The following is a 24,097-nucleotide window of genomic DNA, read 5'->3' as shown; positions in this document are numbered from 1 at the left end:
TATTAGCCTTCGGGGGGGCTTCTCCTAGCCTCTTTGAAGTGTGGGTCTTGGCAGATAAGCTGCCTGCACAGCGATTCCTTTCCACTCCTGCTGCTGGGAGCAATGGCGCGCTGTCTAGGGGTGGGAGTTGCAGCAGCAAAGCAGCCGGAGGACATCCCCTCTGGTTCCCTACTCAATGCCCCCCTCAATTCAGCGCTTATTGCTTGAGACATTAGGGTGTGCCTGGGCACACTCAGCACCCCCCTTGCGCACGCCTATGCTACCACCTGAAGCAAATTCCGTGGGAACTTAAGAGAAGGCCTTTTGGGTGGCTTCTCCAAGCCTCTGAAATTTCCTGCCAAGGGCCCCTACCCATCCCATCTAGCTCTGTTAGATCTTCCCTGACAATCTTCCGTGATTAGGGACAGACGTGTTTTATTTACCCTGGACTTGGGCACATAAGCTGACTTGAAAATATATTGTAATTTGAGTTGCATTCCGGATTACTTTTATGTCTTTCTTTCCCCCTGAACTTTCTTTTAAAAACAGTTTTAGTAAGTAAAGAATTATAAAGGTGTAACAAGACCTATTGGAATTTTGTCTCTAGTTCCCTTGGATGGTCCAAACAAAAGGGCATAGAAGCATTACAAAAATACAACATTCTTCATACACTGCATAAATAACACCATGCGGAAAAGACTCTATAAACAAGTATATGATTCATATACTTTATTAATAAACTGATATAAATAAAACCTGTCCTCAAATATTAAATCATTCCTGAATTGCTGGATTCATTTCCAAACGTATTGTCTTCCTCAGCAGCTTCTGTTTCCAAATAAATAATAAGCCTGTACAACGAAGTTGAGAGTTTCATGGACCTTCTAGGCACCTGATTAATCTTCAAATCATAACCATAAGGTCAAAGCAGGAACTGGAAATGGTTCGGGAGGACCTGGCTCCAGAATCCTCTATCCCCAAGACTTTCTTTGTAAGGTAAAGGTAGCACATGCTTGGAGAAGGGCAAGAAAATACTGCCCTCAAACACACACACACCGTTTTTAGGTTTAATCCCGGTATGTCAGGTGGAGCTTAAAAGTAAATTATAGCAACAACCATAACTTCTCATTACAAGCCAGAGCTTCTTGCATCTTTAGAATCCATTTGAAACAAGAAATGTATGGATACAAAAAAGTCTTCGAGCTCCGAGTGGACAGCAGCCGGCTCAATACCTAAGAGGACGTAAATGAGGGAAGAACTATTAATTATGTCCAAGAAGGGGCTTGACCAGCTTAGCCAGACAACTAATGGTTATTGGAAATCTGTATTTTCACAGCTCTTGTGTTAGTGCTTGCAGGCAATGGGGACCAGAGTGGGTTATTTTATTTATTTATTCATTCATTCATTCATTCATTCATTCATTCATTCATTCGAGAATCTAGCCAATATGGCTTTCCTGAAATCTAACAGAAAGTAATTATTAATAACATTACAAGCAAATCAGATCTCTGTCACAAGAGGGCATTACATTTGAGGAAGACGCTCTGCTCAGAATGACAGGCGTTATTTTTTTCTTCCCCGCTGTTTCTTTAGTGCTGATTTTCCATTGGAACGACTTGGAGCCTTCCAGGGTAATTCAATCACATTGAACACTCACTCACCTCTGGGGATGTGGCAATTCTTTTCAGTTGCTGGCCAATGGTGGCCACTGTGGAAGGCTCTGCATCCCAAGGATGCTGCTTCCTGAACATAGAGGTGGAAGGTTAACGGGGGGGAGAGACATTTTCTTTTCGAAACTGCCTTCTATTACTTTCAGACTGCCAAAAGGAAGAGTATGTGGGTTTTGTGGAGAAGTGTTGACTTTTCAAATAAACTCTTGATTCCCTTTCCTGTATCTTGAATGTGGGTTTTGAGCAGAAATAAATTCAAGCACAACTGAGTATTTTGGGAGCTGCCCTGTGACACACCCTCAGAACAACGTTGCAAAATAATACACGAGGGCATCTGCAAATAGCTCTGAGTCAGCCCATTCTCCATGAGATGGAAGAGAGTTGTGGGTTAAAGAAGAACTAAATAGTCATTATGAAATTCATGGGTGTTTTTGCTCTTTCTTTTCTCTTATTTTCAAATGGCTCTGTGCAAACCAGCTGGGTGTTGTGCATAGAAGTCTAACCAGGATTCAAGGAAATCTCATGTGGAGATTGAGGAAAGACTAAGAGATCCCTTCAATATTCTGGTAGAATCCAAGGTTGAGGATCATGCATAAAATGACATCCTTCCTATACCACTGTAACCTACATAGAGGTGGGCAGGGGAAGCATAAATCACTGGGGTTGCAGGAAAAAGGTCATATTTCAAGTAGTGTGTTCACCCAGGCTAGTTGATTAGGAACCCCAGCCAGGGCAGAGACCATGGGGCTGCCTATATGCAGGGAAAGCCCCATGGTGGCTGTGAATCTGTGCTGCGTCAGCTATATGACACAGCGCAGATTTGCAGCCACCATGGGGCTTTCCCAAGAAGCTGCGCATCAGGGACTTACCCGGACTTTTTCAGTGAGAGCGAGGTCTCTACAGTTCTTCTGCTGTCTGCTCTTGCTCTGGGGCCAATCGGGGGTGGTCCTGGTGGAATGCAACCAGCGATTGGTCACCTCCCGCCAGGAAGAGGGCAGGGGTGGCTCTGGTGCCCGGATGACTACCAGAAACCCCACGCTCCCTCCTTGGCATCAGGATTACCTGATGCTACCCAGGTAAGAAAAAATGTGCGGTTTGGGGGGAAGGCAGCACCAATTCAGCACCGTGAAGACAGGCCCCATGACATTTTACCCACTGCAGCCAAATGTACCACTTCTCTGGTCTCTGCTGTTGATCAAAGGAAGGTCCAAGAGTGTGTCTGTTGGACTGTATTCCAACAAACATTTTCATAAATCATTAGGTTGCAATTTCATACACATGGGCATTCTTTCTGCAAATATTTATTTCACAAATATTCTTCGGATTGTGAATTTCCCTGAGCACTCCGAAGCCCTTCAGAGTATGTTCCAGATGCTATTGCATATTGACCTCAACACTTCCATTCAGTGATGATTCCTTGGACTGCTATTTGTGTGCAGGGCAGGATTGGATCAGCACACTTTTTGTATGCTTTGGCCACCGTACGTGGAAAGGATTCTGAATTAAAACTCAGCTCTTTCTCCAATCCTATGGAACAGTACTGAATGCAGGGAGAAAAGTAACTTTTCCTAAACAGCAGGCAGTATTGCTAGAGTTGTGCATGCCCCTGAGGTCATTGTCAGTCAAGGCACCGCTATTGAATACGTTCAATCAACCACAACAGGGTACAGACAGGGATGGGTCTGAATGCAGGGTTCTTCATCAAACCCAGGTGAGGCAGTGGCTGTTCTGAATCAGTGCTTGAGCATGGTAATGGACTGGATGAGGGCCAACAAAATGAGTCTCTGTCCAGACAAGACGGAGGTACTGTTAGCGGGTGGTTCGTCTGTCCGGCTAGGTGATGTTCTGTTCTGGAGGGGGTTGCACTCCCCTTAAAGGATTTGGTCCGTAGTTTGGGGGTGCTCTTGGGTCCAGAACTGTCACTTGAGGCACAGGTGAACTCAGTGGCAAGAAGCACCTTTTATCAGCTTAGGCTGATATACCAACTGCGCCATTATCTGGACAGAGATAGCCTAGCTAGTTATCCATGCCCTGATAACATCTCGTCTGGATTACTGCAATGCGTTATATGTGAGGCTGCCTTTGAAAACGGTCTGGAAACTTCAGCTGGTACAAAACAGGGCAGCACCTCCTCCCATATGTGCCTGTCCAGTCCAGGCCCTAAGGTCATCCTCAGGGGTCCTTCTCCATGAGCCCCTGCCAAAGGAAGTGAGGCTGGTGGCTACCAGGAGGAGGGACTTCTATGCTGTGGCACCCCAGCTATGGAATGAGCTTCCTTAGGAGGTCCGCCTGGCATCTACACTATACTCTTTCAGACACCAGGTGAAGACCTTTTCATTTTCTCAGCATTTTAACAGTCTTTTAACTTAATTTTAACTTTGCTGTTTTAGATTTGTATTTTAAATCTGTATTAAATTCTGTATTGCTGCTCAATTTTATCCTGGTTGTGTTTTTATATTGTATTTTATTGTTTGTTTTATATTTTGAATGGTTTCCATGGCTTTAATTTTTGTAAACCACCCAGAGAGCTTCGGCTATTGGACGGTATAAAAATGCAATAAAAAAATAATAAAATAAAATGTTAATTACAGATGCATTAATAATGCAAATAATCTGGAATTTAGTTCCCCAGTTCATTAATCTTCAAACAGTGGGTTGAAGCTTACAGTTGGGTTGTATCCGGACCTAAGGTGGGTGTCACTAGTAGTACTATCATCTTTTTTTACTTTCCTCTTTGTTTGTTTGTTTTCATTTTTTAACGTCAGAAATAAAAAACAGAGAAAGAAGAATAGCCAGATGCAAAGGAGGCCTGTGATCCTTTATTTGTAATAACTGCACGGAAAAGAGCATTTTAGCAGGTACGCCAATGTATGACAAATGGCACCTGCCAAAATTCCTTCTTTTGCATCTGGTCACCCTAAAATGAGGGGAAAGAGAGGGGGGAACCAATATAAGCAGGTCCTGAGTCCTGGATGTGAAAAAGTCGCCGGTTTCTGGGTATTTCTTTTTAAATGGTATAACATTGCTCACCTTCCAGTCTTGCAGTAAACAGCCTGATTTGATTAAGTTATAATATATAACTCTGCAGTTTCCCATTTGAGTTAAGAACTTTCAGGTGAATGCCATCTGGCCCTGGCGATTTGTTACTATTTAGCTTGCAGATTAGTTCTAAAAATACTTTGTCATTTCTCTTTGACGCTGTTCTGATTTATTGCCTTAAAAAAACTTCAGGTGTGGATCTCTCGCCAACATCTTCTGCAGTAAAGGCAGATGCAAAGAAGTCATTGATGTACCTTAGCAATTTCCCTGTCTTCCCTGAGTGTTCCTGTTACATCTTTGTCATCTAAAAGCTCACTGCCTGTCTAGCTGGCTTCCTGCTCTTGATGTATTTAAAGAATTGTTGTATGATGAGGTTTTTTATATATACCTATCTAGCAATTTGTTCTTCAAAAGCCTCCTTGATTGTAGACTTGCATATATATTTTTCTGAATTTGTGCTCTCTTCTATTTTCTTCATTTGGGCAAAACTACCCATTTTTAGAGGAATTCATTTTGATTCCATGATTTTAGAGGAATTCATTTTGATTCCATGCTGGTATTTTAACATGCCAGCATCTTTTAGGCTATGTTTGTAGTAGAACATCTATTTCATATCTGCTTATAGCATTACTTTTAATTGTTTATGTGCTAATTATCACTCAGCAAATACTATTGTTTTTAGCATCTGGGATGTTCAGATTCCCTGTTAAGAAGTTAACTCTGCTCTACATTCCGCTTTGCCTTCCTTTACAGAGGTGGGGAACCTTTAGTCCTCCAGATTTTGTCAAGTCCCAACAGTCCCAACCAGCATGGCTAATGGTTAGGGATGAGTTGTTGTTGGAAGGCCAACAACAACTGGAAGGCCACAGGTTCTCCACCCCTATAGACACTCAGTTTCTGAAATTAATTCTGGAACTGGTCCATGCATGTACAGTTTGACATTGGTGTTTAGTTCTTTCTGTTCATTCACATCTTTTCACCCATAAAGGTTACCAAATCTACACAAGTACCTGTGTGCGTCAATGAAACATCCTGCAAAAGAGAATCTAGATGTACCATTGCATCAAGATGCCCTTTGGTGCTGTGCTTCATCAGTGTGCAGAAGCAATTCTGTGGACCTGTAACCAGCAAAGGGGGGAAAGAGATATAAACGAACCGAAAGAACTGATTGCATGTGTCAATCTGTATGAAGTCCAGAAATCCAAAAGAGAAGAAAAGCAGATTGCTAATGTATAACTACTGCTCTGTAAACAAGATCAGGTAATTTGGAATCCCAGCATCAAAGAAAATATTTGTTTGGGAAGGATCCCTAGAACTGTAATTTAATATTTATCATCTCACCTGGAGTAGAATGGCTGTGAAGCATTAGACCTGGAGTTAGTCTCCTAGCATGGTGCTCCGGGCCATCCATACAATTGTTCTCATGCTGGGTAAAAGCCCCTTTGGAGAGCAGCTGGGCTAGAGTTTTTGACGTCAGGAAGTATTGGAGGGGATGGAGGCAGGGTGGAGGGGAGGATTGCATTACAACCTAAGAGCCATAGGAACAACCCTCTATCCTCTTAGTGCAGGAGTGGCCAATGTGTGGTCCTCTAGATGTTGTTGGACTGCAACTCCCAGCATGCATCAACAGGCTATGCTGGCTAGGGCTGATGAGCATTGCAGTCCAACAACATCCACTAGGCCACCAGTTTCCCATTTAAGGTCAGGTTTCCCAACTTTTCTGCGATCATGAGTGATAAAGACTCAAGGACTGACTACACAAAACCAATCCATGTGAAACCTGTGAAAACTGAGTGTAAATAAAGATTTGCAAGAGTGGTACTTTGAGCTAAACGGATGGACGCTGTTACACTTGTGGTCTCGCTGCAAAGAATACTCATTCTGGTGGAGTTGAGGTTGGCACTGTTGGCAGAAAAATCTCACCCTATTTTAGTTAGACCTCTCTCAGTTATAGGGACACACAGAGAGAGTGATTCCTCTGCCACTCCCCCGCCCTTCTCATCTCCCCACTTTTTTACAGAAGCTTTTATGGATTAAGGACAGTGATTTTTAATGGAAAAAACTGAAGTCACCCCATCACCTGCTTTTCTGCCCTCAGGGTCGGTGCTACCATAGAGGCCACTCAGGCGGGCACCTAGAGCGCCAAGCTAAGAGGGGCACCTGCACAGTGCAGCACTCACGTGCGTTGGCTGTCAGCCAGCCGGTCCGAAGATTCAGCTGGGCCTGGGCAGGCGAGATGGCGCCCCACGCCTTCCCAGCCGAAGTGAAGCCAGGAACACTGGGGTGGGGGTGGGACGGCTCCACGTTCGGACTTCCGGAACGCACCCAGAAGAGAGAGAGAGAGAGAGACAGAGAATGTATGGGTGCATGGGGTCTTTGAGTGAATGCATGTGTTCATGCGTGTGTTTGGAGTGAGTGATGCTGAGTGTGTGTGTGTGCGCGCGTGTGTGAGTTGGGGTGTGTGTGATTTGGAGGTGATATTCCTATTAAATAATGCATTTTAGACCCATAGACATTCCTTTCCAATTTGTTTGCTATAATTTGCATGATGTATTTCTTGCACTTTAAAATAAATTTAGCAGTTTCAAGTTTTGTGCTTCTTATTTTTTCCAGGAAACATCTGTTCTTAAAAATCAAAGTTGGCATTTTTTGGGGGGAGGGGTGAAAGTAGCTCACCTTGCCTAGGGCACAAAGTAGTCTGGCACCGGCCCTGTCTGCCCTCTTGCAGCTGCACATAGGTCTGCTCCCAAAATATGTCCAGTGGGGATGGGAGAAACCACTGTTGTGTGGCTAGTGTGGCGGAGTGAAAAGTGAGGCAGTTGGGTGTTACACTCTTGTTAAGCGTGAGTTTTCCCACCAGTTCCTCTTTGCCCCTCGATTTAAAACCGTTTTCTTCCTAAGCACACTTTCCATGGAGTAAGTACATCTAAGGCACATGAATGGGAACTAATTCCGAAGAGATGTGCGGGGGGTGGGGTGGGCGCTTTCCCGTTTCCTCTTGCATCTCTGGAAATAAGCAAGTAGGCGGCGGGAGAGAGGGGGACATTTATAAGGGGGTACTAAATATGCTCGATTTGATACGTCCCGTAGAAAACTTGACCTGTGGAGAAGGGAAGGCGGATCTCGCACAGCACGTCCTCTGGGCAAGATGGGGCCCGTCGTGGGCCCTCACAGGAGCTGCGCGCAAGCCGCGGCTTTGTGGGGCTTCTCAGGCTCCTCGCAGCCCGAACGGAGAAGGCCTGGGCCGCTTCGCGTGGCGCCGAGGTTTGCGTGTCCAGCCGTAAACACCGCTTCGTTGAGCCTGACGGCCGCGCCGCGCCTAACGCCGTCGTTCTCCAAAGCGCGCGTCGGGCGCTTTCTCCAGCGCCAGCCACCAGGTGGCACTAACGGACTCTCTCTTTCTCCGCCTACCTCGGGCTGAGGTTGCCGCCGCCGCCGCCGCCGCTCCCGGCTCTGCTGATACCAGATCTTTGGCTCACTCCGCTGCCGAGCCAAGGAGCGGGAGGTTAGCCGGCGCAGCAGACCCGTTGGAGCAGCCGGCGCGCCACCCTGAAGAGACGCGCCCGGCGGCGGCTGCCTTGGGAGACCCATCGCCGGCTCGCCGTTTGGATTTTGGCGAGGGGGGACGTTCGGGAGAGAGACGCAGCCCGCTGCCTCCGGCCATGGGGATCGCTCGCCTGACGGGCTGAGGAGGAAGACTCGGGGAGGGGAGAAACCCCCCACATCGGATTCCCCTCCCCAAAACTTTTTTTTCCGCCCTTAATCCAGCTGCAACGCCTGCCGAGAGAAAACTTCGGATTTGTCTGTGTCTCTTGCCCCCCTCGTTACTCCGCGAGTAAAGAAGCAGCGGTCGATCTCCGTTCTTCGTGGCCTTGAAGTATGTTTGGAGAAGCCCGAAGCTCTTGAGCGGCTCCTAAGCCGTTTCCCCGAAAGGTCACACACACACACACCTCCTCCCACCCTGTTGAGCTTCCACAACATCCAACTCAGCGGCATCGCCTTCTCCAGCGCTGCCGCCGATTCTGCACCCCGACCGAGGGCAGGAATTTGTCACACATCGGAACTGCGAGACGGGAAGCGAGCAACGTGTCTGCAAAACTCTTTCTTCCTGGCTGCCCGTCCCCCCTCCTCTCTCCCCGTCGAACCTTTTGAAGGCTGGAGTTGATGGCTCTGTGGCAATTTCCCATTCCTCCTTAGACTTTTTTTTTTGTTTTTGGAAAGAGTTCATCGGGGAGGGGGGGTGTCTTTCCATTGGATTCTATTTCTCCCTCCACACCCCCGGTCTTTTCTGCGCTCTTGGGGACAAAGTGGCTTTCTCTAAGGTCTGGTCCAAAAAAATCGTACAAGTGGAAGAAGAGACGCTTCCGCCAACTCATCTGCAAATCTTCCTGTCGCTTGTGGGATCCGGCAGCAAGCAAAAGAAACGTATATATTCAAAACTCCAGAAGTTCTCCTCCATCCCAAGCCGGCTCCCTCATTCGCTGGTAACAATGACCATGGCAGGGATTGGCAACTGCCGGGAGATACTGTACTATACGATCTTCGCTCTTCTGGGCATCCCTGCAGTCAGAGGCCAAGGTAAATCGAGGAGGAGGGGGCTGGCTAGGAAGCCCCCACCCCTGGAGGGGGGGATGCGTGGGGCAGATGCACTGCAAGCCCTTCCTAACTGCTAGATGGGCAACCCACGGATCTTAAATATCCACACTTCCTGTTGGGGAACGTATTTGACTTTATATATTTGGATGGGGGGGGGGGAAGCTATTGGATGTTGATCTGCTCACTTCCCTGGTCTGCGACTAGGATCCGGTTTAAATGAGATGTGGCTGGGGGAGTAACCGATTGAGAGTGAAACCCTCAACTTTCCTAGCCCAGTGGTGACTTTTTCATTTGGTCTCATTTGTGTCTGGCGTGGGGGGACGGGGTGGGGGTGGGGAGAGATGTTTTGCTGATGGATGCCGGCAGGAGAGAAACGGTTGTGGAGAAGTTTATGTCTAGTGGTGGGTTTTCGGGACTGAAATGTCTATTCAAAAGAAATCAAGAGATCAAAGCGAAGTGGGAAGGAGGGAGTCGGAGACGAGGAGAGAAGCGGACTCCGGAGATTTGAGGAAGCTAGAAAGAGGTGGAAAGGAGGCTTTAAGGGGGAAGCGGAAGGTGGGGGAACCCTACTGAAGAGAAAGGGCAGGGTACTGTGTGTCTTCCTTTTGTGTGGGGTGGGTATTTGCAGCCTTATTCCATGTATACTTGAAGCCAACAGCTCTGGCCTCTGTGCCACGAATTAAATCCGCTGAGTTCAGCGGGACTTAACTCCAGTCGGACTTACTGCGCAGTAAACGCGCCTAGGATCGGGCCGCGCCATCACTGGGTTTGCGCGAGGCGTAAGGCACAATCCTCTGCATTTTTAGACGGGGTGGTGGTGGGGAGTCCTACAACTCCTAGCATTCCCCAGCCAGCATGGGATGCTGAGACTAGTAGGAGTCTCCCCCCCCCCCCAAATCTAAACATGCAGAGGATTGCGCCCTTAACTAGCTAAAGAAACAACTAAGCCGGCGGTGCAGGGTTCGGTCAAAGCGAGGCCGTCCCGTCTCGAAAGCCTGGTTGAGGCATCCTCGCCGGTTCTCCTCCGCGAGCCTTCAAAAGCGACGGTGTGTGTTTTCTTTCGGGGTTTGCCTTTGTCTGTGTGTGTGTATATGTGTGTGTGTGTGCGTGCGTGCGTGCGTGCCACACTGGCAAGCTGGCTGCCAGGGTTACCGAGAACTTCCCGGGGAGAAGAATGCAACACGTGGGACGGGGACGGCCTTTGGGAAAGAAAAGCCAAGCGCGAGAATCCCCCTCCTCCTCCTCCTCTTCCCCCTGCCTGCCTGCCTCCCAGTCCCCCCGCATCACAAAAGGAAAAGGCTGGCTTGATTCCAAGACCCCAAGCCTCGCCTGGAGCCGCGTGTTGCTCCTGCGAGGCGAAGGTTCCCGGCGGCGGCGGCGTCCTCCAGGCGCACGCGCTCGCCTCGATATGCCGGCGGAACCGCGGCGGTGCTCCAAAGGGTGACCTCCTTTTCTTCCAAAGTCTGTTGTCTGGCGATAAGGGCTTTGGAGAAAGCGGCTTACAGGTGGGCAGGCTTTTGAAAAGCAGCCCGGAGAAACGAAGCTGCGTCTGGAGAGGGAAGGCGTCAAGGAGCGCCGCTGTTCTCCCTCCTCCCAGCCCCGCCCCGCCGGCGGCGGCGGCGACGACGGAGGACTTCATTCCCTCTTCCGCCCCTCGCCTCCAGCCTCCTTTGATGTGTCTCACTCCGTCGGCCGGAGCGGCCGGAGTAGCTGAGCTCCCGCGCTAGGAATTCCAAGCGGGTAGAGCAAGAGGGGGGGCGGGGGGGGGGGGCTGAGCGAGAGATGTAAGTCAATGGCTGCGACATGCCGTTCTCTTCCCGTCCGACCATAAAGGGTTAATTCGCAAGCCCAGGAAGAATCGGGGGTGGGGGGTGGGGGGGTGGAGGATGATCGCTCTGTGTTCACGGCCACCTTTAAGCTCTTGTCTTTAAAAGCATCCCTTCAGTCAAGAACCTGGGGAAAAGAAAGCAGGCGTTTTCTTTTGATGCCTTGCAAAGAAGAGAGCGAATGGAGGAGGAGGAGGAGGGGTGCAAAAGGGCTGCTTTGATTTTTGTTTTGCTTTGTCCATAGAGCTGAAGAATTGTTGTCTCCTGCACTAAGTTGGCTCCTTCCTTTTACTCTTCTCTGGTGGTTGCTCTCTCTCTCTCTTATCTCCTTCCCCTCTTTTACTGGACTCTCTTAAAAGTTTCAGAAGCTCTCTCCCTCTCTCCCCTCCCCCTTTCTTCCGTGGGCTGATCCAATATTTGGTTAGTTATCCAAACAGCCACTTTAAATGACTGGAGCAGGTTTTACAGTGTGCGTATATCTCGCCCAGGCACCTTCCTCTCTCCACGTTTTCTATCTCTTGACCTGTCAAGATAACAACACAGCCAGAACAGATTTATAGTCACAAGGCAGGCATACTGGCCGGCTGATGATAGCTCCTGGGCGGCTGCAAGGGAGTTTGGGAATGAAGGAGGGGGGACATGCCGCCAGCGCCTGGGTCCAACTTGATTTATTTTCTCCCGCGGCTGGTGGGTTTGGTGATAGCAGAGCCGGGCTCGTAATGGAGAGAATTTGCAGCAGGCGAAGCGTGTTGGAAGCAAATGCAAAGGGCACGGAACCACTTACCAATGCTTCAACTCAAGCAAAACACTGCCTGGTGGATAACGGGGTGGCAGAACTACCAGTGCATATAATGGGATGGTGGGGTTTGCACTGTGCTGCATAATCATCACTGGGTAGGTGGAAGCAGAAACCTGCTTTGTATTTATTCCCCTGAATTGCCCGTGCTTTGATCTTATACTTCAGCTTCACCCTCTCTGTTGAACTAGAATGCATCCTCCAGCAGAATAGCCTTTAAGAGCTTTGGGGGTTAAGTTGGCTCAGCCACCAGTTGCTAAAATCTGAATGTTTCCTCCCATCCACTGCACTTGATACCCTCGAGTCTGTTTCCCCCCTCCGCAGAGTCGTTGGAGCCTGGCTGTGCAAAACCCACTAATGCAAGTCAAATGAAGAGTTTGCCATTGGAAAAAGGTCATTGGAGAGTACCCTTCCGTGACAGCCCACGGTCGAGTGCCACAAGCCAACGCAGGACACTGCGATAAGCTAATTGCCTCCGGGATGCTTATGTGCTGTGCAGACTATTTCCAGTCACTTATATTATCTGAATGAGATACATAAATAGACTCTCTCTTTAGGCAGAGAGCATTGATTTGGTTGCACTGGCGAACGTAGGCTCTTGGAAACTCTACACTACATGAAAGGGCAAGAGGAGGGGTGTGTTATGATGAGAAGGAGAGTTGGGGGTGGTGGTAATGTTTTATTTTTACAGTAACTTTTTTAATGCAAAAAGATTTATCTTGTGCAGTTGTTCAGAGACATTACGTTAGCCTATTGGCATTCTCCATGATTATTGTACATACAATAAAGATATTATTTGAATATTGTTAAACCACACACTTTTCACTACTTGACATCATGTTGCACATTCACAGGGAAGGGAGAAGGACTTCCTAGCTTCTTGTGCATGTATTTCCTCCCTGTCTCCTAGTAAGCCCCAGGGATGCATATACTTCAGCTTTGGGGATGGAGGGAGGTGATAGTCCAAATAATGTGGGGAAACAGATAAAGCTGTCAAAATACATGGCCAAATCCATCCAGCCTTTCCTTTGACCTTTGGGACACTTGGTTACCTTTCTAATAGCTACCATGTATAGATGGATAATGTCACTGGGTCTCCATGGCAAGTATGGAGGGCTGCCAACATTGTCCCCCCCCCCCCGCTGCTGTGCTTTAACAGCAGCTTGCACTGAAAGGCACAGGACCAAGCTTGGCTAGTGTTCTTTTTGTCAGTTGGCAACCCTACATTCCAGATATATCTTCAGTTTTAAAAGGATCAGGTAGCAGGTGATGGGAAAGGCATCCCGCCCAAGACCCCAGATAGCTGCAGTCACAAAGACAATACTGGGCTAGTTGGCTAAATAGTCTGAACTGACATAAGGCAGTTTCCTATGTTCCTTATCACGTACTGCATCATGAACAGGAGGCCTACAATAAATGCACATCCACACTGTATTGCTTTCCATGAAATGCATGTTTCTTGGGAAGGGCCATAGCTCAGTGTGGTAGAGCACCTGCATTGCATGTAGAAGGCCCCAGGTTCAATTCCTATCATCTCCAGGTAGGACTAGAAGACTCCTGTCTCAAAGCCCAAAGTGAAACTGCCTGTCAAGGTAGACCAGCTTTCCCCAACATGATGCCCTTCAGATTGCTGAGGATGATAGGAACTAGAGTTCACATTATCTCCAGCCAGCAGACCATTGGCCATGCTGGCTGGGGAAGATGGGAGTTGTAGTCCAACACATCTGGAGGGCACTAGGTTGGGGGTTGCTGGTGTAGACAATACAACCACCCCATGCCAACGATTTGCCAAAGTAGGTAATTTTACCATTCCCATTTTACAAATGGAAGAAAAAGGACTTTGCGCATATATGGGGGATCTAGTCCAGCACTCAATTCTGTATCCCCTGTTCAGATGTCCAAATGCAGTGTAACCAGGATGTACTAATAGTCAAGCATTTAATTAAGGGATGGAGAACCTATGGCCCTCCAGATGTTATCAGACTACAATTCCCAGCACCCCTGACCATTAGCTGAGCCTGATCCAATGACATCTGGTGGACCACAGGTTCCCTATCCCTGGATTAATTGAGGTACAGCCCAATTGTATGCATTTTTCTTAGAAATATGTTCCATTCAGTTAAGTAGGCTTTACTCATAAGTAAGTCCATATAGGAGTGCAACACAGGAGAAGTAACCTGAGTTACTCATTTCCTACATTGCTGGGGTGGAGTTTCATGAGCACCTTGTACTGAAAACCCCTCCGAATAGTTCTTTGGTTTGCTCAGAATGAATTTGTGGTCGTGGTTAGAAGAGGAATGGTTAACTTGTGGCCTTCCAGATATTGTTGCAGCTCCCATCATGCCTCACCATTGGCTATGCAAGTTAGGGCTGACTGGAGTTGCACTCCAAGAACATCTGGAGGGGCGCACATTCTCCACCCCTGGATTAGGATAACAATTTTTAGGCATCTGCCTTTGAGGGAGCTTTTCACCTCTAGATTTGCTCAAAAGGATATATGCTGAGTAAGGAACTTAATTAGTATGAAAATAGGCGGTAGGTTCCATGTAATTGTTTGAGATGTCAAATGATACAGGGGAGGCTGCGTGTTTGGTTGCGAGGGCTCTTAGGATGCATTCAAAGAGGGCTTTAAGTAAGCAGATGGCAGGGTGGTTTACATTGAGTAGAGACTGATCCTGCTGTTTTGGACACACATTGCGCTACTCTGGTACAATGCTTACCAAATCATCCTTAGAAACATTAAATCTTCAGTCGGTTTAAGTCTGTGCCCAGTCGCTGTGTATGCTGCCCCCTCGAGGTTGCAGAGGAAGTCTGCTCAAGGGATATGTGTGTTATTAGTGATGAGTCTATGAATTAGAGTCCCATTTAATGACTCTCCTGCTACTGAAGCCAAAACGTTTTGTGTGCCACCAGTGAAAGGAAGGCCTTCTTTTAAAGGGCATTGGTAAGGAAAGTGGGAGAAGAGAAATAGAGGCAGAGGAGAAAGGGGTGTGCCCAAGGTCACAAAGCGGTTGAGGAGCAAATATTAGGTATATAGTCCAGCCCCAGCAATGTAGCAAAGGGGACTAAAAGAAGTGTCTTTGCATCCATGCCCAGTTGCTCTTAGAACAATGAATAACAAAGGGTTCATCTTAGGGTGGGGAGAAACTTCCTAGCATAGATAACAGTCCACATATTCCTGCATCCAAGTTATTGGGTTTCCAACTATGTCACTGCCCTGGCCTTTGGAATCTGCCTTTTAGCTCCTGGGGCAGCACTGCTTATGGAGATGCATTGCCTGCTGAAGCCAGTTTAGTGACTATGGAGGAGCCTGTGACTCCTTCCCTAGGGTTTATAATATCCAAAGCACATACCATGACATATTCTCTCTTCTCTGAATTTATAGCCATTGTTTCCAGCAGCTGATGAAGCCAAAGCCTTCTCAGTGCCCCCTGGCTCTTAACGCTGCCTCTTCTTTGCACCTAGGCTATAATTTCTCAGTAATTAAGTCCAGAACATAACAGATAAACTTGCAGTATATTATCCAGAAGGGCCCCGGTGTCAGAAACTGTGACGGTCTCTTTGATTGATTCACTCGCGCTCGCTGAGTTCCCCTTCTCCTTTGCCTCTGAATTTCTGTCTCCTGGGCTCCCTAGTATTGCGTTTGCTCTCGGGCGTCAGAAGCTATTACACCCGCGTTATGAACTTTTCCCGGTTTCTTTTGCAAGCTCCCGCCCCTGTCATCTTGGTTTAAAAGACTGTAATGTCTGTTCCGTGGAAATATTTGTGTTGGCCAATTTGAAGGAGAATTGGCATAAGGTGCTCCGTTTGATTTCCTTGTAGACTGTTGACTGAATCATGTTTTGTAACCAGAGTGCAGTGCTGTTTTATGTTGCATTTCCTTCAGCTAAAATATAACCCAAAAAAGTGTGGAAGAGAGGGGCGAAAAGAAGAAAGTAGCAAAGAGAGCATATATCCCTTATTAAAAACCCTCTGGTTTAAAATATAATACTTTTACTATTAGATACTTGAATTAGGGTCTTAATTAGACATTATGGGAGATACAGAGGTGCTGCTAAACCATATCTCCTGCCTCAATTAAATCTAGTTAAACACATCACATTCAGTGTTTCCCCGTCCCTCTCCAGTACATTGGCTACTGCTTGCAGGAAATGCTAATTGCGATGATGTCACGTCTATCACCTGTTTCTTTTACAGGACAAGGTTTGTAAATAGCCGCTTGCCAGGCAATCAGCCCTATTTGGGCATTCAGCACCATGGCCTTGGCTGCCGATGAGCCATAATGCCATACGCTGTGGGCAAAAGGGCTGGTAAAGAACAACAACATCCTGGGCTAGTAGCTTTTGTAGACTTAATGGCCAGGCTACAATTGTCATTGCCAGGAGTAAAGGGGAGAGGTGAGTTGCAGCAGCCATGCATTTCTCGTAATATTTTATCAAACCCTTACACCCTCACAGTAGATATAGGCTTTGAAGCAATGCCTACTCATTGCGCTACTACCAAAGTCCATGCATCAGCAACTCTTCTGGACATAAGGGGATCAGTGGGGATCTGGGATTGAAGTACACTAAAATCTTAGCCCAATCCATTTAGGAGAGTTCTGTGCACTTTTCTCAAATGGGTGCTTCAGGTGAGGCTCCAGTTTCAGCTTTGGTCAGATAACCAGTGGTGGTGCTGATCAGCTATTTAGGCAGTGGGGGGGGGGGCAAGGGACTAGACTCTGGGACACCCACCCAGCTTACTCCTCCCCTGAAAGTCAAGTTGTGCTATCAGTGATTATCTGAGTGAAGCAATGTGTAAACAACCTGATTGTGGGGGATTGAATCTGGACTCATTTTGGAGTAACTAAAGCCCTATTTGGGCGTTCAAAAATACCTCACTGTAAGACATGAATGCCCAGTCATGTAGATCCACCCCGTGCAACACAGATATTACGGGGGGGGCAGGCATCCAGTGCAAATGTCTGCAGGGAGGGGTCTGTGCATATAGGCCTCCACATGTTCTGGAATCCCATGCTGTGGATACATCTGTATGCATATATGCCCCTCCCTGTAGATCTTTGAATTGATATCTGGGGCAAAGAGCTATACCACATGTGTAATGTTGGTTATGGGACCCCATCCTAGCTTGTGTTTTAAGGTAACTTTTGTGGGGAGTTTTGAAGGACCAGTTATGGCTTAAATTGCTTCCTTTCCAGCCTTATGATTGGGAAATGGAATTCTGCTAAGCAACGTTTTTGAATGGATTTGGAGACACTGGGGTGAAACAGCCGGTCACTGTTTTATGCATGCAGTTTCATTGTAGCAAAGGAAGGCCATGTAGTTCATTCCTTGAAGAGAAGGATCAAGTCTGTCTAACTTTTTATGAAAGCTCCCTTTTCTTTTTCTTTTTTGGTACATCCTGTTCTCTGGAGGATGTTTTCTCCCTTGCTAGTATTCTCATGGTTTCACCCCAGCAATTAAATTAAATCCTGCCTTCCTGCGAGTTCAGCCATTTTCACATCTCAACCTATTGCGGCCATGGAGACAACTCCTCTTCATAATGGTCTGATACAAAGTTGTTGCTACTCTCCCTATCCGTGATCGCAAAGCAGAGTGTGGTCACCTTGTTCACATCTTCCAAGATTATCTTTGAATGTTTATATCTTTCTTGCTCTTCTCCAGACACTTGTTGATTTATACACTTCACTGTTGCATTCTCACTGAAGTGCCTTTTGGGACGTGTGTGTCAGTTGCTCAGGAAAAAGTAACTTAAGGACCATGTCACCCAGTTGGTTATTTTTTAGGTAAAAAGGTTAAGTGTGAACGCAACAAAGATGTGTCTTATGCAGCTACACTTAGAAGGGAATTGTAGTTGGCCACAGCTCCCTGGCGAGTGTACACTCTGTGACAAACCCAGGTTTGCCTCTGTGTGATGTGTGAAATGGTCCTCAGGTAAAGCATTAGTACATTCAGGCATAAACTGCTCTTGAACTTATATTTAACAGTGCCCCCAAATTTCTAGTAGCCTGTGAAATAAGGCAAAACGGTGCTTCAAGCCTTAGCTGTGGGAACTTGAAATTTTATTGCTGATTGGAGATTTTCCTCTTCTTAAAACTACCACTTTATCAAGCGAAGATTGAGAAGTGTACATTTCAGACTGAAGCGGGTTCAAGCATTCTTTTGGACTTGCTAAGGCATTCATCTCTTCCTACGATTGTCTTTAGAACTGACACGAGTTTAGGTCTTGATTCATTTCAATCTGGCTTCAGATCTGGGCGGGGGGGATCGACACTACTGCTTTTAAAGCGCAGTAGTAGTAGTGTAGTTTCAAAACGCTTTGAAAACGTTTTGAAACCTGTATATGCAGTGTGTCCTGGGCCCCAACAGATGTCAAAACTTCTTCTTCTTCTTCTTCTTCTTATTATTATTATTATTATTATTATTATTATTATTTATTTATTTATTTATTTATTTATTTATATAGCACCATCAATGTACATGGTGCTGTGCAGAGTAAAACAGTAAATAGCAAGGCCCTGCCGCATAGGCTTACAATCTAATAACATCATAGTAAAACAATAAGGAGGGGAAGAGAATGCCAACAGGCACAGGGTAGGGTAAGCAGGCACAGGGTAGGGTAAAACTAACAGTATAAAGTCCGCACAACATCAAGTTTTAAAAGCTTTAGGAAAAAGAAAAGTTTTTAGTTGAGCTTTAAAAGCTGCGATTGAACTTGTAGTTCTCAAATGTTCTGGAAGAGCGTTCCAGGCGTAAGGGGCAGCAGAAGAAAATGGACGAAGCCGAGCTGGTTATGGGACAGAGACTGCTTTGACAATCGACACCAGGAACTGGACAGGGGCAGTGATAAGGACATAACAAGAATCAGGGTCCATCTTGTCCAGCATTCTGTTCACACAGTGGCCAACCAGCTGCCTGTGGGAGGCCTACTAGTATGACATGAGTATAATAGCAGCTCCTATTTGTGTTCCTCAGCAGCTGCCATCAGAGACATCGTGCCTCTGATCCTGGAAGCATTTTGATTCTGCTCATCCACTCAGTGGCTTTCAGTGCCATGAATGACGATATCCTTCGGTGGCATCTGGAATGGGAGTTGGAAGCCCTTTTTTATGGAGGCTCTGGCCTTCATAAAGGGGCAATTTCATAAGGTGGTGCTGGGAGATTCCTGTTTGACATGATGGCTGTTGGTCTGTGGTGCCCTTCAGGGTTCCATCTTATATGAAGCCACAGGGAGGGATTGCCTAGAGTTTGAAGTTTGGTGCCCCCGGTATGCTGATGACACCCAGCCCTATTTCTCCTTTCCATTCAAATCCAAGGAAGCTGTTCTAGTTCTAAATAAGTGTCTGATATCAGTATTGGATTGGAAATGGTGAACAAATTGAAGCTTAATTTCAGTTGTGTATTTCTGGGGGAAGTAAGATGTTTAAAAGAATGGTCTTTGGATGTGATGCCTTGTGTAACCACAAATTTAACTAAATATAAACATATAGTGTATTATTAATATTGCAAAAGCATCGTTTTTCCTGTGGTGGTAAGTAAAAGCCAGATCTAGTAAATACCACACTATTCCTCTTTCCTGGCTCTATTGTTCTTGCTTTGTCTGATTTGTATTAGCAGGTTCCAGTTGGGGGAGCTCTTTTCAGAAGCTTATGGGATCTGCATTTTGGAAGCTGAGGGGGTACAATAGCCTGGCATCTTCCTACAAAGATCTGAGCCGACATCCGTCTTTTGTTGCATGATCGATTCAGTCAGCTAAAGAAAGGCTGGTCGATAAGAGCTTGAGAAGCAAAGAACAGAAGAATGAAAGAGCAACAAACAAAAATACGGGGTTGGGGGAGGGAGAGCCACTCCCCTAATGGCTCCCCTTGAGTGGAAATAGAAAGTCATATTACCTGCAATTGTTTATATCCAAAGCCAAAATAGTAATCAGGGAAGGAGCACTGAAAGTTTAATTATTGTAGAGCTGCACCATGTAATTATTAATTACCTAGGGCAAAAAATAACTTATTGATTTGGGCTGATTGCTAATTATCCACAGCAGAATGTGGTGCGTATCAGGAGGGTAATATGTCACAGAGCTGATGGCCCCCAAGCTTGGAGCTGAGCCCCAGTTGGAGTGGCTCAGAAGCTCAACATCAAACTGTCTTGCAGGCTGGGAAATCTGTAAATACTGAAAGCATTCCATTCCATTCCATTTCCTCTACACCCTGCTTCCCCAAATTGGAACTCTTAGGATTCCAGACTATTGGCCATATTGGTTGGGTCTGATGGGAGTTGAAATCCAAAACATCTGGAGGCTGGGGAAGACTGCTGTACACTTTTTGCACATTTCAAAAGATGTTCCATAATGGGATGAGCACAGATAGAAATTTCACTTTTTTACAGCATAGTATCCATTAGCCTTGTCCTTGCATAGGAATCACTCATTCTCATCTCTCTTGTGATGCAACATGCCAACACCAGTTGCTGGCAGTGCCATGATTGACTTGTAGGAATCCTATGCTGTTGGAATAGGGCTTCCATGGTTTGGCTGCTGTATTTCTTGTTCCTCATGCAAGGAAGTCTGAGGGTGCTGAAATTAGCACTGATTCTACCTTATAGGCATCACAAGCAGTTATTTGGGCTAGCAGAATTCTTAGGCCCCCATGCTAACTGGGAAATCCCTAAGGATCTAAGGTGCAAGGGCATTTGTTTCTTTCCGTTTTCCTGACTGCAATTCTCTGTCCCTTACTGCTTACAAGTGGATGCAGCAAAAGTGCCCATTCACTGGCATGGAGAAGGCAAAAGAAGCTGCTAGGGGTATAGCACTCTAGGATGGGGCACATTTTCCCCCAAAATCCAAAGGTTTGAGATGAGGGTGCTGGGAGTAGACACCCACTTGCACTCTTGCCAGATTTTCAAAACCATTTAGCCAAGTGAATATGCTACTTGTAGCCATCTATATTTTAACTGGTTGCCATCAAAGGTAATAAAAGCTCCTGTATTCAAGGCACTAGTTCAGCAAAACCCAGAAGCAACTGTCTGAGGTTCTTGTTCATTTAGCTTGGGTTTTGGCAGGTGGGGCTAAACTGGAAGATCATATTTTGATCACTTTCTGTTATAGTTTGAGTGGTTCATTCTCTCTCTCTCTCTCTCTCTCTCTCTCTCTCTCTGTTACACACACACACACACACACACACAGAGAGAGAGAGAGAGAGGCCTTAGCTAGACCTAAGGTTTATCCCGGGATCATCCCAGGGTCATCCCAGTTCATGTAAATGACACACAGGGGATCCCGGGAGCAGGCAGGGATGACCCTGGGACAATCCCGGGAAAAACCTTAGATCTAGCTAAGGCCACACACACACACACATACATATTGCCCATGATTATCCTTCCAGACCCTTCAGAATTGGAGACCAGGATGAACATGGTGATACAAATTAGAAAAATCTTTACAACCTCAGTATTACCAATCAATTTGATATGCGATAAAATTCCATCCTGATTGGACTCCAAGAGCCGCCTCCTTTAAAATAAATAAATAAATCCAGCTCATGCTTTCATTATAGCAAATCTATAGTGTGAAGTGTGTTGGAAGCACATACCAAAAATGTGCTCCCCTCCAAATGACCATCCCTTGTGCTACTCAGCTGACAAGAGATTACTGCTCAGCAGTAGGGAAAGAAAAGGTGGGGGTCAGTAGGCTGGATGGGGAGCTGTGAGAGAAGATTAGACAGATCCATGGAAGAGGGTCAGTCTATCAGTAGCTATGGATACAATACCTGATGGAGCACCTCTCCCAGATGCTACGGTCACCATCAGAGGCATTCCTCTTGAGTGCCTCCTCTGAGGGAGGCTCAGAGGGTGGCAACAAGGGAGAGGACCTTCTCAGTGGTGGCCCCCCAATTATGAAATGCCTTCCCAAGGAAGGCCTTCCCCAAGGAAGGCTGCAAGATGCCAACACTGTCATCTTTTCAGTACCAGGTTAAGACTGTCCTGTACTCCCAGACATTTGATGGCATATGATAGCGCGTTTATGTCAGTTGTTTCTATCAGGTCCGGTATCATAATGCAAAGTTTTGAGCTGTCTCCGCTGTTTTAAATTGTGCATGTTAAAGATTTTATGTTATGTTTTTATTATCTTGTATTACGATGCGTATTTTTCGTGATTGCCCAGAGAGATTCTGCTGCTGGGTGAGATGAAAATTATAATAGTAAGGTAATGAAAATAGCTGTGATGGGTCGACAGAGCCTCCATGTTCAGGGGCAGCATGCCACAGAAGACCCATTGCTGTGGACCTTGGACCTGGGGGCTTGGCCATCCTCCTTGGCTGTATGCCCCCCACCCTTTTCAAAAGAACAGCCTCCACTCCCCGCTCCTATTCTTCCCCCAGCTAGAGCTGGAACTGCTCTCCCTCTTACTTAAGGTTAGCCAGTGCATTAGTTATCTGCCTTCCGTGGAGCAGCTAAGGAAGGAAAGTAGCTTGTGGGTGAGCAGGTTGCAGAGGGTGGGGGGGGGGAAGGAGGAGATTAAAATTTGATGCTTCTTAGGAAGCCATTAGTGGCCTGGTGCGGCCCTGAAATTTTGATGATTCGATAATCGTAAAGGAAGGAAATATTATTTGCCGTAATGCAGGCTGTTAATGACTGTGCCGGGGAGCTGAGACCCGGCACGGCAGCTGGCCTCAGGGGCCACTCATGTGTATGGTAATGTACAACCATTGTCTGTGTAACCTTGAGAAGCAGCTCTCTGGGACTGATGCACTCTGATCTCTTCCCATGTATCGGTTTGTGTTCTCCCAGCAGCAGCAGCAGCGGAGAACACGAAACCTTTCCTTGGCTCAGAGCCGCTGATAGGCAGCAGCTCAGAGGTTGCACTGCACAAACAAACAGCCTTTTGTCCAAAACCAAATCCTGAGTTTTGTTTTGTTTTACATTCAGCTCGTGAAAGGTAGGTTGGAGCCCACAGGAAACCCCCAGGAGCACCTAGTCTGGCCACCTGGGTAGAGCCGCGCGGAACTCTTCGAGCTCCTGCTAAATTTCATTTTCACTGTCAGGAGGGAAGGCCGCTCCTTGCTTCACTGTTTTCTGATAAGGGGAGGTTGATTTTAGCTTTGATGTGTGTGCTTTTTTCGCCCTTTTTGATGGAAAGATGAAGACAGCTGACAACTGGAAGCTCTTTGAAGAACTGAAGTGGCAGTTGAAAAAGAGGAGGGGAGCGGTTCTGGCTTTGGCATTATTATTATTACTAGGATCCACCAGAAGAATCTTGCCCTTTTTCAGAAGTCATGTTGGCTTGTACAGGGGGTGGGGGTCACTCACTTCTTGCCCCTTTGCAAAGCATCACTCATTGCAGGCTCCAGTGATCCTCTGAAGAGTTTGACCCACCTTGTCAGAACCACTTTCTCTCTTCTTCTCCCCTTTCTCTTTTTTGCTGCTAGATAAATCCCTCTCCCATCTCATACATAATAAAAATGGAACTTGCAAGAGTGAGGAATACTGGCATGGGGAAAGAATCCAGAGAAATGTCATTTGGAGTTTTCAAAGATCCTACTCAAAGATCCTACTCAAAGATCCAGCAAAAGCCATTAAGCTTTCTCTTACACCTTTGCAACACCCTCCCCAGGGTGATACATATAGCTTCATCACTGATGACTTTTATACATACCCTTAAGTCACATTTTGCTAGTTTGCATTTGATGCTTAAAACCATTAGCTGCTGATGTTCTCTCTCTCTCTCTCTCTCTCTCTCTCTCTCTCTGTGTGTGTGCGTGTGTGTGTGTGTTTAATTGTAATTTGTATTTACATGTTCTTGAAATATTTTAAGCCACTTTGAGAGGGCAGTGCACCATAAAAGGCCGGTGTGGCATAGTGGCTAGATTGTTGGACTGGGAGTCAGGAGATCTGCATTCTAGTCCCCACTTGGCCATGGAAGCTCACTGGTTGACCTTGGGACAGTCATAGACTCTTAGCCCGACATACCTCACAGGGTTGTTGTCAAGAGGATAAAATGGAGAGGAGGAGGATTATATGCGCTGCCTTGGGTTCCTTTGAGGGGGAAAAGGAGGATATAAATGTAATAAAAATAATTTTCAAACCAATTAAATAGGGTCCCTCAATACAAAGAGGCAGCAGCAGACTTCTCTTACTACAGGCAGACTTTCCACATACTATTTGTTCAGTGGCACTACTTACTGGGTTGTGGTCCTG

At 46.5% G+C, this 24,097-nt stretch overlaps 1 protein-coding gene across 1 annotated transcript in view; it reads left to right on the top strand.

The window, feature by feature from the left end:
* The first annotated feature begins 9,191 nt into the window (after positions 1-9,191).
* SDK2 (sidekick cell adhesion molecule 2) overlaps positions 9,192-24,097 on the top strand; it is a 328,641-nt gene continuing 313,735 nt past the window's right edge. The window contains exon 1 of the mRNA XM_063120072.1: positions 9,192-9,266. The gene's annotated coding sequence lies outside the window, so the exon portion shown is untranslated. The remainder of the gene's footprint in view (positions 9,267-24,097) is intronic.

Source organism: Elgaria multicarinata, chromosome 3 (assembly GCF_023053635.1).
Source record: "Elgaria multicarinata webbii isolate HBS135686 ecotype San Diego chromosome 3, rElgMul1.1.pri, whole genome shotgun sequence".
Lineage (NCBI taxonomy): Eukaryota > Metazoa > Chordata > Lepidosauria > Squamata > Anguidae > Elgaria > Elgaria multicarinata.
Note: the sequence above shows the minus strand (reverse complement) of the source record. Positions and strands in the feature narration are given on the sequence as shown.